Here is a 15,270-nt window from a genome sequence, read left to right as displayed (position 1 = left end):
TTTCGTCTCCTGTAAGTACCGTCTCCTGCAGAAGCAGGATCCGAAGGCTGTCAGCTTTATGGTTGCTGTGGCCCCAGAGATGCAGTTGAATGAGGTTGCCGGGGAGGCTTGGAGGCTGCAGGGGGAGGTCTGTTATGTTGAAGCTGGACAGGAAAAGGAAACCTTCATGCCGCTGTTGGGGGGCGTTCCCTGGACTTTCAGGAGCATGAGCTCCGCCTCCGGTGCCTTGGAGGTGGTCTGGGCATGGCCCTGGCCGCATGGGAGGTTTGTGTTTGTATGTGGGTGCTGCTCAGTGAGTCCCCTTCTGCTCAGGAGGAAAGAGCATCAAGACCGCAGACTCTGCAAGCTGAGTTGGGGTTTGCCGGGACCCTAAGCCACTGTCCAGCCGTAAGCTTGGAGCGGGGGGTGTTGAGGCCCTGCTGCTGTCCAGCTCCAGGGAAGGCCTAGGGCAGGCTGACGTCCAGCCCACAGCATCTCCCATGCAAGGTAGTCGCCACATGGTGACCTGGCCATGGGTGGGACCCTCACCCCTGGATCAGAGAGGACACACACTCCCAGTGGGCCCTGGTCCTGCCAAACCTGCAGTGTGGCCTCCCTCCTTGCTCCCTGGTGTTGGGTAAATAACTGAGGGAGTGGGTACGAAGGAGCTTGGAGTGAGCTCATGAGGAGGGGCCCATGCAGTGCAAGGACCAGGACACCCGTGGGCATTGCAGAGGCTGGTGGTCTAGAGGAGCATCTCAGAAGAGACACCATCATGCTGTGAACATTGAGAAGAGTTACGGAGCAGAAGAGGTGCAGTTTGCTCTTTGTGACCTCGAGTGAGAGAAACGTAGCCAGCTGGGGTGTGCTCAACGTGGGGTGAGAACTTGCTGGAGTCTGAGCTGGTCCATGGTTGTGTAGGCTGGCTTGGCGTCATTACCACTGTCCTGCTACTGCCATCACCACCATCATCACCATTGTTCCCATCACACCATCATCCTTATCGTCACCATCATCACCACCATTACCACCATCATCAGCATCATCACCATCACCATCATCACCATCATCATCACCATCACCATCATCAGCATCATCACCATCACCATCATCATCATCACCATCATCACCACCATCATCACCATCTTTATCATCATCACCATCATCACCACCATCATCACCATCATCACCACCATCATCACCATCATCATCACCATCATCGTCACCACCACCATCATCACCATCACCATCATCACCACCATCACCACCATCATCATCACCATCATCGTCACCATTACCATCATCACCATCACCATCATCACCATCATCATCATCACCATCAACATCAACATCATCATCATCACCACCATCATCACCATCACCATCATTGTCACCACCACCATCATCACCATCACCGGTCATCATCATCATCATCACCATCATCACCATCATCATTCTTTCAGTGAGGTAACCATGATAGCTAGTTTTAGGTGTCAAGTTGACTGGGCCAACAGGTGTTAAAATATTTGTTTGAACATTGTTTCTGTGTGTGCCGGTGAGGGTGTTTCTGGGTGAGATTACAATTCGAATTGGTGAACTGAGTAAAGCAGATGCCCTCCCCAATGATGATGATCTTCATTCAATTTATTGGGGCCCAAATTGAGAAAACATGTGGAAGAAGAGAAAATTCATGCTGTCTCTTCTGACAGTTTCTCCTGCCCTCAAACTAGTACCTACAGGATGGGCTTCCCTGGGCCTCCAGCTCAAAGACGGCATATTGTGGGATTTCTTAGTCTCCATAATCACATGAGTCAATTCCTCACAGTGAATCTTTTTATAGACCTCCATCTGTGTATGTACTTATCTAGCATCTATCTATCTATCTATCTATCTATCTATCTATCTATCTATCTATATCTAGCATCTATCTAGCATCTAGCGTCTATCTATCTATCTATCTATCTATCTATCTATATCTATCATCTAGCATCTATCTAGCATCTATCTATCTATCTATCTATCTATCTATCTATCTATCATCATCCTATTGGTTCCATTTTCAGGAGGTCACTGACCAGTAGTGGCGGAGGCCACTTTGGGTCAAACACCCGAGCAGGAGAGGAGTCATGAGAGCAGTGGGCTGGGTCAAAAGTCTGGGTTTTCAGCCAGTGCTGCATGGACCAGTGTGGGTGGGGTGATGAGAGCAGGAGTCGTCCTGGGTTCTCCTTACACCACCCAATTTCTTTTCCAGGGAGCTCTGCCATCTTCGTGCACTGCCCACAAAGGGGGCTCCCAGGAGCCCCAGTTCTGGCAGACGCAGGAGTCCTGTGGGGTAGAATTGTCAGAACGAGACAGCAAACTTGGGAGCCCTCCTCAGCAATCCTGAACTCCCTGCGACCCCCCAGTCAGAGCGCTTCATCGAGTAAACAATGGCAGAGGATTACCGAGAGCTGTAAAGGGTAGTCTTGTCCCTGGTTAATTGCTTCGCACCTTTCGAAGAGAATCTGCCACACCCCCCATTGCAGCTCCAAGGCCTCTCCTTTCTCCCGCTGAAGTTGGCGGTGCGTCGCAGGGCATGACGTGATGGCGAAGACGTGTGTGCGTCGTGCGTGGGTGTGGGTGAGGTGCGTGGATAGTGGATGAGGGCTTATTCCTTCATCATTCCTAATTCTTCACAGGTCACAGATTGCTCTGCAGGTCAGAGTGAGGCCTGCAGGGAGCAGCCAGCCCAGGGTCCCAGTGTGGCTGGAGCAGCGTCCTGGAGGGACCGCTGTCCCCATCGGGGCAGAAACCGGCCCCCAAGGACGGCGGTGGCGGCCCCCCTTCCTCACGGCGTCCTAGCGTCGCCACCCACACTTGATTGCTCGGTGTATTCATCTCTCTGTGTATTTTTTATTCATGAAGGACCACATCGGCCCCAATCCGGGCTGCGACACGGACGCCCTGTGAGGCGTGACAAGAGGGGGGGGGCAGGCGGTGAAGACGCTGGGGAGCGACGGAGATGCAGATGAGCCTCTCGCTAGGATGACTAAGGAAGAAAGAGAAGGACCCCTTCCAGAAATCCAATTATGTTAACTTATCTCTGCTATTGATCCTACATTCCAAGCCTGGGAAAAAAATAAAAACCTTAATTACTGTACTACTAATGAGCAAAATGACAAATTGAGGCTGAGGCTGCTGATGGGGAGACTTTTATGTTCAAAGCCTCCGCGTGGGGGAGGAGGCTGGTGGCTTCCAGGAGGACTCTCCCAGTTCTCCGGTCACCAAGGGTAACGCCAACACCTCCGACCGCCTGCGGACGCTCGGGGTTCCACCCCCACCCTGATCTGTCCTCGCTTCCACCCACGGTGCCCCACAGGTGGCACCGTGTGCCTCCCCCCCACACCCCGGCACGCCGCCTGCTCACGGAGAGACACGGCTGAAATCAATTAGGCCCCTGTCTCCGGGCGGCGCCCAGAGGTAGCTGCCATCTGCGTGCGGCTGTCCTCGGTGCCCCTGGACAGGCAGCTGGAGTGGCAGTCGGCCGCCGCTCTCTGCAGACAATTATATATAGAATGTATTTAATGCTTCAGTAGGCAACGGGATAACAGTTTAATTTTTTACTGAAATCTAAATTTGCTCCCGGACTGTATATTTTTCTATCACATTAGATGATCAATCTGAGCAGAGAGCCAATTTTAACTCAATCAACTCTGTTCTGGGGAGGCCCTGACACGGGGAGGTGGCCTTTGCCGGCCGGGGCTGGCGGTGGCTGCGGGGGAGGGGAGCGGGCTCCTGAGCGGGGGTGGGCCAGGGGTCACAGCTGTGACCTGTCCGTCCCAGACAGACAGACACTCTGGATAATGTCTTGCGGGTCCTCTGAGGGTGCTGCTGGCCCCTGGGCCCCTCACCCCGCCGGTTCCAGTTCACCAACCATGAAATAGGCTCAGGCCCCCACGTCCTCACCACCAAAGGGGTGGTGCATGGGGGTGTCTTTGTAATAAAAGCTGGGGTTCCTGGGCACTACTGGGCCCCCAGGTCAGACAGAGGCCCTGCCCTCCAAGGCCCCCTAAGGTGACTTTGGGGACGGCGTGTGGCCCAAGGGCCCTCCTCGAGCCGCAGTGGCCTGGGGGCAGTGTGGCTGTGCCTGGTGTGGCCACAGGTGGGGGCAGGGCCTTGGAGGCCCCGTGATGGCTGGGACAGCTCACTCAGGACCTGGGGCCATCACCGCCAGTCCAGACTGGCCCCGAAGGAGTCACGGCTCTGCGGCCATCACGATTCTGATTGACGTTGCCAGGTGAGCGGACAGATGGATTCATTTTCCTTCATGCCTCAAGGCCTCCGCCGCCCCCCCTAGCCTGGGCTGAGCCCCCCACAGCACCTGGGGCCGGTTCCCCATGGCCCCTCTGGCTCTGATGCTGTGAGCCTGAGCGAGGCCGGGGGGCAGGGGCGGGGCCTGTGGCCGCGGCGGGGGCCACGGTGGATCTGCAGGAGAGGCTCCCCCATCGGAAGGGGGGCTGGCCATCAGGTCCTCACACCTGTTTTCTCATCCAGCCGAAGATCATGGGCACAGTGTAACCCTGGTCCCATCCCTGTCCACCCGCTGCCCCTGCCCTTCACCTGACCCCAGTGTTCACGGAGCAGCTGCTCAGACAGAGGGGGAGGGGCAGGCCCAGCCGAGTCCCCCCACTGCCCAGACTCGGGTGATGGACTGGTGGACACCCCGTGCGCTGGCCGGCCTCTGTAGATACTGAGCCCCTGCTGTCCCCAGGACCCTGCACAGGAATCGTGTGCTGCGAAGCCCTTGGAGGCCGGGTCAGACCGTGTCCCAGCCGCCCCGGGCCGTGTGTGGGCCGGTGAGATGGAGTGGCCGCGGTCCTCGGTCCTTCCTCACGAGTATCCTGAGCACGGGGGGCAGAGGACCCTGCAAGGATCCGCGCACGGGCGGGATCACCATGTTTACTGTGCTCGGGAAGCAGCCACTCAGCAAAAGCCTGGGACCTGGGTCTCCTGCAGCCCCGGAATCCATCCCCATGACCGCTCCCTCCTCCAGCAGGGAGCCCGGGTCCAAGGTCAGGGGTCAGACATCCCCCGAGGCCTGGGCCCTGGGGACCACCAGCACCACGTTCCCCAGGGCCTGGACATGCCGCCCACAGGGCACAGCCCTCCCGGGGGCGCCCCTCACGGGCCGGCCAGTGTGTGTCCGGGAGGAGGACCCTGGAGCCAGAGCGGAATCCCGTCAGTGGATGTGTGGGGGCACTGGCACTGAGGGGCCCGGGGCGACTTCAGAGAGAACCACCATCTGCCCATCTGTCTGGTGGGGACACTGCAGTGGGGAAAATAAGACAGAGCCCCGGAGCAGAGCCGGGTGCTGCAGCGACATGATTCACAGGAGCCTGCGCTGTGGGCCGACGCGGGCTGGCGGGCGTCAGCGCCACGGAGGGCCCTCTGTGCGGACACGCCCGGCGGCCCTGCTGACCTGCCCTGGCCCTGCCGGGTCTCTCCGAGCTGAGGGTGGGCAGGGCCGAGCAGTGGAGGGGCCTTCTAGGGCCGTGTCCACGCCCTGACACCAGAGACCGAGGCAGTGACTGATGTTGAGGGGCATGCAGATGACACCTGAATGTTCTGGGCTGAGAAGCTGAAACGCAGAGACCGCAGTGCAGGGGCCACCCCGCTGGCGCTAGTGACATCAACTCGGCCACACAGGGAGCAGGCTCCTGCGCAGACCATGACACCCGCCCCTCCTGAGCTGCCACAGGTGGGCACCTCTGTGCCGAAGGGCCAGCCCCGTTGCAGAAGCCCCCCCCTGGGAGTCTCCACTGGGCTTTCCATTCAGTTGCTTCTGATGATCAACCGAGTTGTTCGGGAATAAAAGTTCTCCGAGCAGCAGGCTCCGCATCCGTGGAGGAGGGCCACCTGTGGCCACTGTGAGCTGAGGGGAGGTCACACCCACATCAACCCTGCGGGGACAGGAGCGGAAGTGGGTGCCGGGGGCGATAATGAGAGGGGATTATTCGGTAACCATGGGGAGGCTAGGTTTTCTAAATCAGATCTTTAAGCCTACAAGCCATAAAGAAAATGAGGCTCCGTAACAAAGTTTCAGCAACGTTGTGACAAAAGCCGCCATAAATTAGGGGGGAAGACAGGTTCCACGCTCGAGAAAATATTACGGCACATAAAACAGAAACCAGATTAACACTCAGAATAAATAAAGAACTGCTGTAAATCAGCAGAGGGAGACCAGGAACAGGCAAAGTCCACGGGCGATTTATAGAGGAAGGAATGTACGCGCGGCCTCACGCACAGCCGGCGCGCGGCACCCAGGGATCAGGGCCTTCAAGCACAGTGGGACGTCACATGGTTTAGCACATTGGTGGTCTCTTCTAACTATGAACAACTGCATTTGGGGACAGTTTTCAGGAAACATTTGGTGTAAATAGAGACCAACAAAGACATTTTGGAAACTATCTCATTGATGCTTGCTCTCAGGAAAGGAGTAGCTCCTCTCAGAAGGAGTAGCACCTCTCAGAAAGAATAGCACTTCTCAGAAGTAGCACCTCTCAGAAGGAGTAGCTCCTCTCAGAAGGAGTAGCACTTCTCAGAAGGAATAGCACTTCTCAGAAGGAATAGCACTTCTTAGTAGGAGTAGTTCCTCTCGGAAGGAGTAGCACCTCTCAGAAGGAGTAGCACTTCTCAGGAGGAGTAGCACCTCTCAGAAGGAGTAGCACCTCTCAGGAGTAGCACTTCTCAGAAGGAATAGCACTTCTCAGTAAGAGTAGTTTCTCTCAGAAGGAGTAGCTCCTCTCAGAAGGAATAGCACATCCCAAAAGGAATAGCACCTCAGAAGGACTAGCACCTCTCAGAAGAAGTAGCTCCTCTCAGAAGGAGTAGCACTTCTCAGAAGAAATAGCACCTCTCAGGAAAGGAGTAGCTCCTCTCAGAGGAATAGCACTTCTCAGTAGGAGTAGTTCCTCTCAGAAAAAGTAGCACCCCTCAGGAGTAGTACTTCTCAGAAGGAATAGCACCTCTCAGAAGGAATAGCACTTCTCAGTAGTAGTAGTTCCTCTCAGAAGGAGTAGCTCCTCTCAGAAGGAATAGCACATCCCAAAAGGAATAGCACCTCAGAAGGACTAGCACCTCTTAAAAGAAGTAGCACCTCTCAGGAGTAGCACCTCTCAGAAGTAGCACCTCTCAGGAGTAGCACCTCTCAGAAGGAATAGCACACCCCAAAAGGAATAGCACCTCAGAAGGAGTAGCACCTCTCAGAAGAAGTAGCACCTCTCAGGAGTAGCACCTCTCAGAAGAAGTAGCACCTCTCAGAAGGAGTAGCTCCTCTTAGAAGGAGTAGCACCTCTCAGGAGTAGCACCTCTCAGAAGGAGTAGCTCCTCTCAGAAGGAGTAGCACCTCTCAGAAGGAATAGCACATCCCAAAAGGAATAGCACCTCAGAAGGACTAGCACCTCTTAGAAGAAGTAGCACCTCTCAGGAGTAGCACCTCTCAGAAGTAGCACCTCTCAGAAGGAGTAGCTCCTCTCAGAAGGAGTAGCACTTCTCAGAAGAAATAGCACCTCTCAGAAGGAATAGCACCTCTCAGGAGTAGCTTCTCTCAGAAGAAGTAGCACTTCTCAGAAGGAGTAGCACCTCTCAGAAGGAATAGCACCTTCAGAAGGAGTAGCACCTCTCAGAAAGAATAGCACCTTTCAGAAGGAATAGCACCTCTCAGAAGGAATAGCTCTTATCAGAAGGAGTAGCACCTCGTGTTCTCAGGTAACTAGGGCAGCCACAGGAACTACCTTGACTGGTTAAGTCTTTGCCTCAAAGCCTCCCTCTCATGAGGCTTAGACAACTTTAAGTGGCTCCCTTCCTGTGTTCCCTTTCCTGTCCCCTACCTGGTCTTCTTCCCCACACCCCGATCACTCAGAGCCAAACCCAAGATTCGGACCCTCCCAAATCTCTGGCCCACTGAGTAGGAGGAGGCAGGACACCTAATGTTCTCTAGGAAAGTCCCTTGAGTGAATGTTCCAGAGAAAGACATCTGCCCAACAAGCAGGGTCAGGGTGTGGGGGTCACTGGGCAGGGGTCCCAGCGCAAAGGGGTTGGGTCAGAACTGAGGCAGTTCCGGCCACGAGTGTCCCAGGGACAAACAGTCTGCGGGCTGAGAGAGAGCAAGAGGCACTCGGTGCTGGAAGCACTAAAGGTGCGATGAGACCAAAGGGTGCGGGGGACAGAGAGGCCAGGAGGCCCAGAAACAGCCTGGAAGAGGACACGGTGGGCATCACCTGCCACTTGGCCCTGGGTCTGCAAATCTGCATTTTTTTTTTTTATCCTCACCCAAGGACATTTTTCCACTTTTTGTTCAGATAGAGTGGAAGGGAGAGAGAGGACGAGAGAGAGAGAGAAACATCGATGTGAAAGGGACACATCGAGTGGCTGCCACCCGCATGACCAACCAGGGCCAGGGACAAACTGCAACCGAGGTACATGCCCTTAGCGGGAACCGAACCCGGGTCTCTCTGGACCGCAGGCCAAAGCTCTAACCGCTGAGCCAAACCAGCCAGGGCTGCATTTTTATAAAGGAAGCAGCACAAGCCTGAGTGTCCACCCTCGGGCCCAGCTGCAAACTTAATATACAGAACAAAATGCAATGCTAGCACCTGGGCATGCCAACCAGGAGCTGGGGGTCACGGACCGGTGGGTGTGGAGGAAGAAGGTCTGCTGCTGAGCACCAGCCTGCGAGGGGCAGTCGGGAGCCAGCCAGGAAACACAGTGAGGAGCAGAGGAGGTTCCGGGCATGGGGCCGAGGACAGCAGCCCCACGTCAGGGCGGCGGCGGCAGACGGCGGCTGCTTCACGGCCCAAGGGCAGTGCCATGTCAGGAGCAGGTGTGAGCATCGCAGGAAGCCTTTCCGTTGAACCATGGCAGTGGCCGCCCAGGGAGCTCAGCATCCAGAATGGGGTCGTGTTACCACCGAGGAGCAGGCTGGAAGGATCCACCCACGGGAACCTCTGAAATAATATTCTGTGGAATGAATAGAATTAATGCTCTGAAAAGTGCTGTCTCCCTCACATGAGGGGCAGGGAGCACAGCCTTGAACCCAGCCCCGCTGAGCACACCTGGTGGGGTCCCAGAGCTGCAGGGACTCTGAGTCCTGCGTCCTTCCCTCTCCCCAGAAGGTGCCCTCTGAGCTACCCCAGGAGCCTGCCCATATCCCGTCCCCATCCAGCCATGGCCTCCCTGCGGGCTGGGCTGGGACACGTCCTCTGGAGACACAGGTGCACACGCGGCTCCGGGGTGGTCTCCGCGACAGCTCCGATGAGGTCCTCTGAACCCAGGGGTGTTCCAGGGCACCCCGGGGAGATCAGAGATCAAGGATGGGGGCCCTACAGGCCGGGGTGTTCCTTGTCTCAGTTCTCACGGGTCCACTTCTATCATCCAGAGACTCCTTCCGCCCCAGCTCCAGTCTCTTCTGAGACCTAGACGTGGATATCCACCTGCCAGCAGACAGCTTCTGTCCCCCGTTGACAATGGCCAGTGGGTCTTCGTCTCTGCCCCATGCGGGTCTCCAGAAAGGCAGGAAGTAGCTCCTCTATCACCTGTGTAGCAGGTGTGTTGACATACACCCCCACCTGCCAGATTTTCAACAGCGCCCCCTTGAGTCCCAGGCTCCCCTCACCATCTCCCTCTCTCCAATCCATCCCCTCCCCATCTCCCTCCTCCACCCCCACTCCTCCCTATACTCCCTCCTCCATTTCCCTCCCCCTTCCCCCCCTCTATCTCTTCCTCCACCCCCCTCCTTCTCCCCATTCCCCTCCCCATCCCCCTCCTCCATATCTCCCTCCCCCATCTCCTTCCTCCCTCCCCCTCCTCCCTCCCCCTCCTCTATCTTCCTTCTCCACCCCATCCCCCTCCCCATTCCCCTCCCCCATCCCTCTCCTCCATCTCCCCTCCTCTAACTCCCCTCCCCCATCTCCCCTCTTCCAGCTCCCCTCCTTCATCTCCCTTCCCACTGTGTCTGTCTTCACGCAGCTCCTGGGGTTCGGTCAGACCCAGGCGGATGGCCTCACCCCTACTGGGAAGGTGCCCCAGATGCTCTCCCTGACGCCCACGGTCTTGCCCAGGCCTCTCCTGCTGAACTGAGGGACCAGCAAGCGGTCGTGGTGGGACAACCGCAGGCCTCTGGCCCGGCTGTCCCCAGGGCCTGTCACCACCCCCTGGCTCCCTGTTTCCTGTCTAGGACCTGGACCAAGCTGGGTGTAGGCTTGCTTCCCCCAGCGGCGCCGTGAGCCCACAGGACGGCCCGTCTCCCTCGCCCTCTGCTCATCCTGGTCTGGGCACAGGCCTGCCACGCTCCTGGGCTTTGACTGTGGGCCGGGGGAGGGAGGGAGCACACACCCCCAGCCCACGTCAGTCAGGGTCACTGTGCCCGTGTTCCGTCTTGGAGGGACCCTCGGTCTCGTCCCCTGGTGATGCTTCCGGCGTGTGGGGAGCGTGTCTGTCCCCCTCTGCGCTTCCCGCGCCCGAAGCCTGTTTTAGCACAGACTGCAGCTCAGAGAGGGTGCTCATGGCTCGGGCACCCTGCTGCCCGCCCCGGCCTGGGCCCGAGCCTCGGCTGTGTCCTCCCGGGAAGGCCGTCGGATGGAAACCTAGGCACAGGCATGTCGGTGAGAAGGGCAGAGTTGTCCCCTGCTCTAATTCCTCCTGGGCCTCTGGGGGACCTGGTGCCAGGGCCGGGCTGGGTGCCCCTCCTGTGTGCAGACTACTCTCGGGACTCCAGCTGCCCGGTTCTCCTCGGCGTAGACCGCGAGGCCAGCGGCAGTCCCCTGGGTCATGCCGGGTTGGCCTTTCTTTACCTGCCACATGAGCCGTTGAGGGTCCGCAGACCAAGCAATCTCTACGCTCCCGATGATCCCCTGTCCTGACAGACGGCCAGGACTCTCGGGTTCCCGCCTGCCCCGCCCTGCTCCCTCCTCAGAGAATAAATGAACTGAAATAAACATCTGCACGCACAGGCGTCTGTCCCCGGAAGGAAGGCTGCGTGCGTGCTCCTGCAAATAGGGGTCCGCCTGCTTCTTTGCAAGATAACGGATGTCCCCGACGTGTATCTGTTTTGTAATCCAGACTTCCACACGCCATGCTCTCCTCGCGCACGGCGCGGAGATAAGTAGATGCCCCCACTCCTCTCGAAAGATAAGGTTCGGAGGAGGAATCCGTCTTCTGAAGAGGCGGTGATTTGTCACAGCTCAGGCGAGGACGTCTGTCCTGTGACCCAGACGCGGGCCTGGAACACGGACGTCACTGAGAACACAGCTCCCGGGCACACTCGCCGTCCCCAGGGGCTGTGACCCATGCACGTCCTCCATGCTGCCCTGAGCCCCGCCCCGCAGACGTCCCGAGACTACGCACCTGTCACTTCATCAGACAGACAGAAGCGTCACCACAGTCCTGGGTGCTGCAGACCAACCTGGGCCCTGGGCCGCCACCCAGAGAGTCGGCCAGCGAGGGTGGAAATGGGAGGCTGAGGGTGGGTCCTGGGACGGACCCAGCAACTGGGCCTGGACCCTGACTCATGCACCCTTCTGTCCTCGGACCCGGAGCTTTCGGTGACTGCAAACCCAGCAACCACTGTGCAGAACCGGCCTCCGGAGGCGTGGTCCTCCGCAGGGAGGCAGACCCCACCCGCCGGCCGGAAGAAGCTTTCCTGGAAGGGTGAGGGCTGTGAGCGCCTGGCGTCCAGACAGGGCCAGGTCCGCAGGAAGCCTGAGCCACCAGCCACACGCTCGGTGGAGGAGACACCGTGTCCCCGTCCCTGTCCGGAGTGCACGGGCACGGTTGCACACTGTCTGGGGGAAGACGATGTAAGTTTGGAAAGAATGGGCGACAGGAAGGGGTGGGAACGGGTGCATGGGCAGGTCTGGGACGACCGTCTGTAAGGGAGAAGGGTTCACCGCCCGCTGTGGAACGGCCCCGAAAGCGCTCGTAGGCACGATGCCCGGGGCCGGCGGTGCTGCAGAAGCTGACCCGAAGCCGGACACACCCGAGGAGCGGACCAGCCTCCTGCTGGCGGCCCGGCTGTCCGCGGGCTCACGGCCTGTCTGTCCCTCAGTCCCCACTGCACTCTGGCATCTCATCCAGGGCGTCTCGGGGTGCTCCTCTTGTCAGAGGGCGGAACCTCTCCTGAAGGGCTGCCCGCGGCGGCTTGGGAAGGGAGACAAGGTCCCCGACAGGCGGAGGTCGTGCGGCCCAGCCCACCGCCCTCACCGCCCTAAGAGGGACCAGTTTCCCCTCCGAGTCCCACGCCAGCCCTCGGACACCGGGAGGCTTCTGCTGGACACGGTCTCTTCACCGGGAGACACACACGGCCCGGCCGCCTCCCCCTGACAGGTGGGACCCCCGGAAGGAGCCCGCGTCCCCCACCTGGTAATTAATAGCCAGCTGAACAGCTTGATCGCTGTTTCTGGTCTGGAAACGGGTAAACACAGTGAGTGCCAGGACGGGCCGAGCATATTCATCACCATCGCAGACAGCGGCTCAGCGCGGACCTCGCCATCCATCACGGCTCTCGCGGGGGCTGCGGCCGCTGGTCCCCTGAGTGAACGGCCGTCACCAGCTCACAGGCCGCAGTCCAAGAGTGATGGATTGCAGCTGAGCCAGCCCCCATCTGGGCAGGGCTGTCAGGGGCAGGGATGGCTGCCCACGGCGCCCAGCCCCCATCACGCCACGAGATGGAGGGGGAGGGGCCAGAGGGAGGCCCACGGCGGAGCGTCAGGCCCTCTCTCCTGTGGCCTGTCATTGGCGGGTGGTGGGGCCTCGTGAAGGTGCCAGAGGCCCCTGCACAGCCTCCAGGGGGCACCAGCCCCACACACCCATCTGCCTCAGCCAGACCTCAGGGGCTGGGGGCGCTCTAGATGGGGGGACAAGGGCCACCGCATCACCCCACCCAACACCACACCAGGAGGGCCCATCCTCTCCCTCGGGTGTCCCTGGGCCTCTGGGGTCTGCGGTGGGGGCGTCTGCCATCACGGGAACACGGGACACAAAATAATGCCGCTTCTCCTCGGAGCTGTGAGCCCCCGTTCTCTGAACCTGGTTGCTCACCCGAAAGTGGGGTGGGGATCACCAGAGTGTGGGTGCGCCCGGCGCCCGGAGGTGCTCTGAAATGCAGACGACTGAGAAGCCCGGTGCTGTCCTCGGACCCAACCTGCAACCCAGAGACAGCGGGGCCAGCAGGGCCGGGTCCAGAATGAAGAGCTCAGGAGGACACAGAGAGGGGGCGCCAGGCAGGTCTGGGGGCTCGGGGGCTATGCCCGGGGGACCCGTGTCCAGCGCCCGGCTCCAGCCCCTCCGCCCAGCTCCCTCCTATTGTCCAGCCTCAGTTCACAGAGGAAAGGTGACGGGTCCTGACAGGTCTCTGACCGTCCATCACACTGAGTCCTGCGGTCACTTTAAGTCACAGAACACCGCGCTGTGATCTGAGCGTCCACTGTCCTGTGATGTCGTCCAAGGTTCCAGCTTCTTCCCTCCAGCCTGTTGGGGGGCTGGGCCCTGCAGAGCTCCCCAGCCCACTGAGCGGACTGGTGTCCAGGTGGCAGGTGGGAGGCGATGGAGGGGCGCAGCGGCCGCTTCCTACTGCGCAGCTGGCGGTGCCCGGGGTCCCGTTGCCCCGACTGTTGACCTGTCGGGGCCGCAGCCCCCAGCCCAGCGCCATCCAGGGCAGGGCCGGCTCCGGGGCCGGGGCCACTGGGGGAGAAGGGCTGAGGGCACCCCGCCCCAGGGTCCAGGAGGGAGGCCCCAGGGAGGAGCAGCACTAGCCAGGCAAGGGACGGGGTCAGCCTGCCGAGCACCCATCGGTCAGGGAGGGCGGCCCGAGGACCCCGAGCCGGCCAGGGTTCGAAGGCCAGGCGGCTGGCCGGTGCCTCCAGGGCACCCTCAGCAGCAGCAGCACGAAGTGCCGTCGACGGGGATGGGCAGGTGTCCTCGGGAGCCTGGGGCAACTTTCTGAAGCAGATACGGGCCGGTCTCCGTTACTGGAGAGAAAACAGGCCCAGAGAGACAGGGTCTCACCCTCCTGGCAGACTGGGGGGGCAGTCCGCGTGGGTGGGGGTGCGACCACGGGGTGGGGCCCCTCGACAGGCCCTTTGGTGTGTGCTGCCCAGTCCTGGCGCCGGAGCCCGAGCAGCACCCGGAACGCGGTCACTCCCGAGGGAACACTGTCATTTCTGTTGAAGACACACACACACGCATTCTGTTTCCTGTAGCCAACAGTGAGGGTGTCCCAGAAAGACCAAGTCAACAAGAATTTAATGAAAGAAAGGAAGAAAAGAGGGAGGGAGGGAGGAAGAACCCCGCTGGTGCGGCTCAGTGGCTGAGCGTCAATCCTACACCAGGAGGTCGCCGGTTCGATCCCCGGTCAGGGCACATGCCCAGGTTGTCGGCCAAATCCCCAGTGGGGGGCGTGCAGGAGGCGGCCCATCGATGTTCTCTCTCATCGATGTTTCTCTCTCTCTCCTTCTCCCTTCCTCTTTCTCTGAAGTCAATAAAGGAAAAAAAATTTTCTTAAAAAAGGAAGAAGGAGAAAGGGAGGGAGGAAGGGGGAAGGACGGGCACAGTGTCCTGGATGGACAGTGTCCAGGCAGGGGCATCAAGCTGGTCACTCCGGCCGTGTGAGTGGCCCGCGGGTGGTCTCGCCTGGCCTCCCTGCCGGACACACGGCCTGGTCTGGGGGCTGGGCGGCGGCGGCTCCGGGCTGCTCCCGCGTTCGGGAGGAATCAGTCTTCCAGGCCTCGCGGACATTCATTAAGTGTTTCGCTATTTGTATCAGACAGCGAACTGAAGCGTGCCCCGGCCATTCTGATTAAATTAGCCCAGAAGGGCTGCTCAGCGACTCCCAGGGATGAATACATTTTCAACTTTTTTTTCTGTGGAAGGTAATTTTCATGGCTGGTTTAACTTGTAAGGATGATAGAAAATATTAATGAAACATGTGATGTCTAAGTTTGGGTGGAAGTTTCATAAATTAGCCCAGCACAGCTCGCTTCCGTCCACGTGACGTAATTGTTTTAAACGGGGTTACTGGCGAGAGAGCCGCCGCCGTCGAAGCTGTGGTCGCCGAAGGTCGCGGCGAAGGGGGCCACCCTTCCCCTCCACTGGGGTCCTGGGCTCAGGGGAGCAAAGGGTGACATCAGAGTCGCCGTCACGGAAACAGACAGGATGCCTGGGGTCGTTGGAGGGGAGGAGGACTGCAGGCCGCGAACCGGAGGTCACCCCGAATGCGGCCGGAGGAAGGCTGGAGCCTGTCTGGGCTGATGGGCTCCT

This window comes from Molossus molossus, unplaced genomic scaffold (genome assembly GCF_014108415.1).
Source record: "Molossus molossus isolate mMolMol1 unplaced genomic scaffold, mMolMol1.p scaffold_m16_p_26, whole genome shotgun sequence".
NCBI lineage: Eukaryota > Metazoa > Chordata > Mammalia > Chiroptera > Molossidae > Molossus > Molossus molossus.
Note: the sequence above shows the minus strand (reverse complement) of the source record.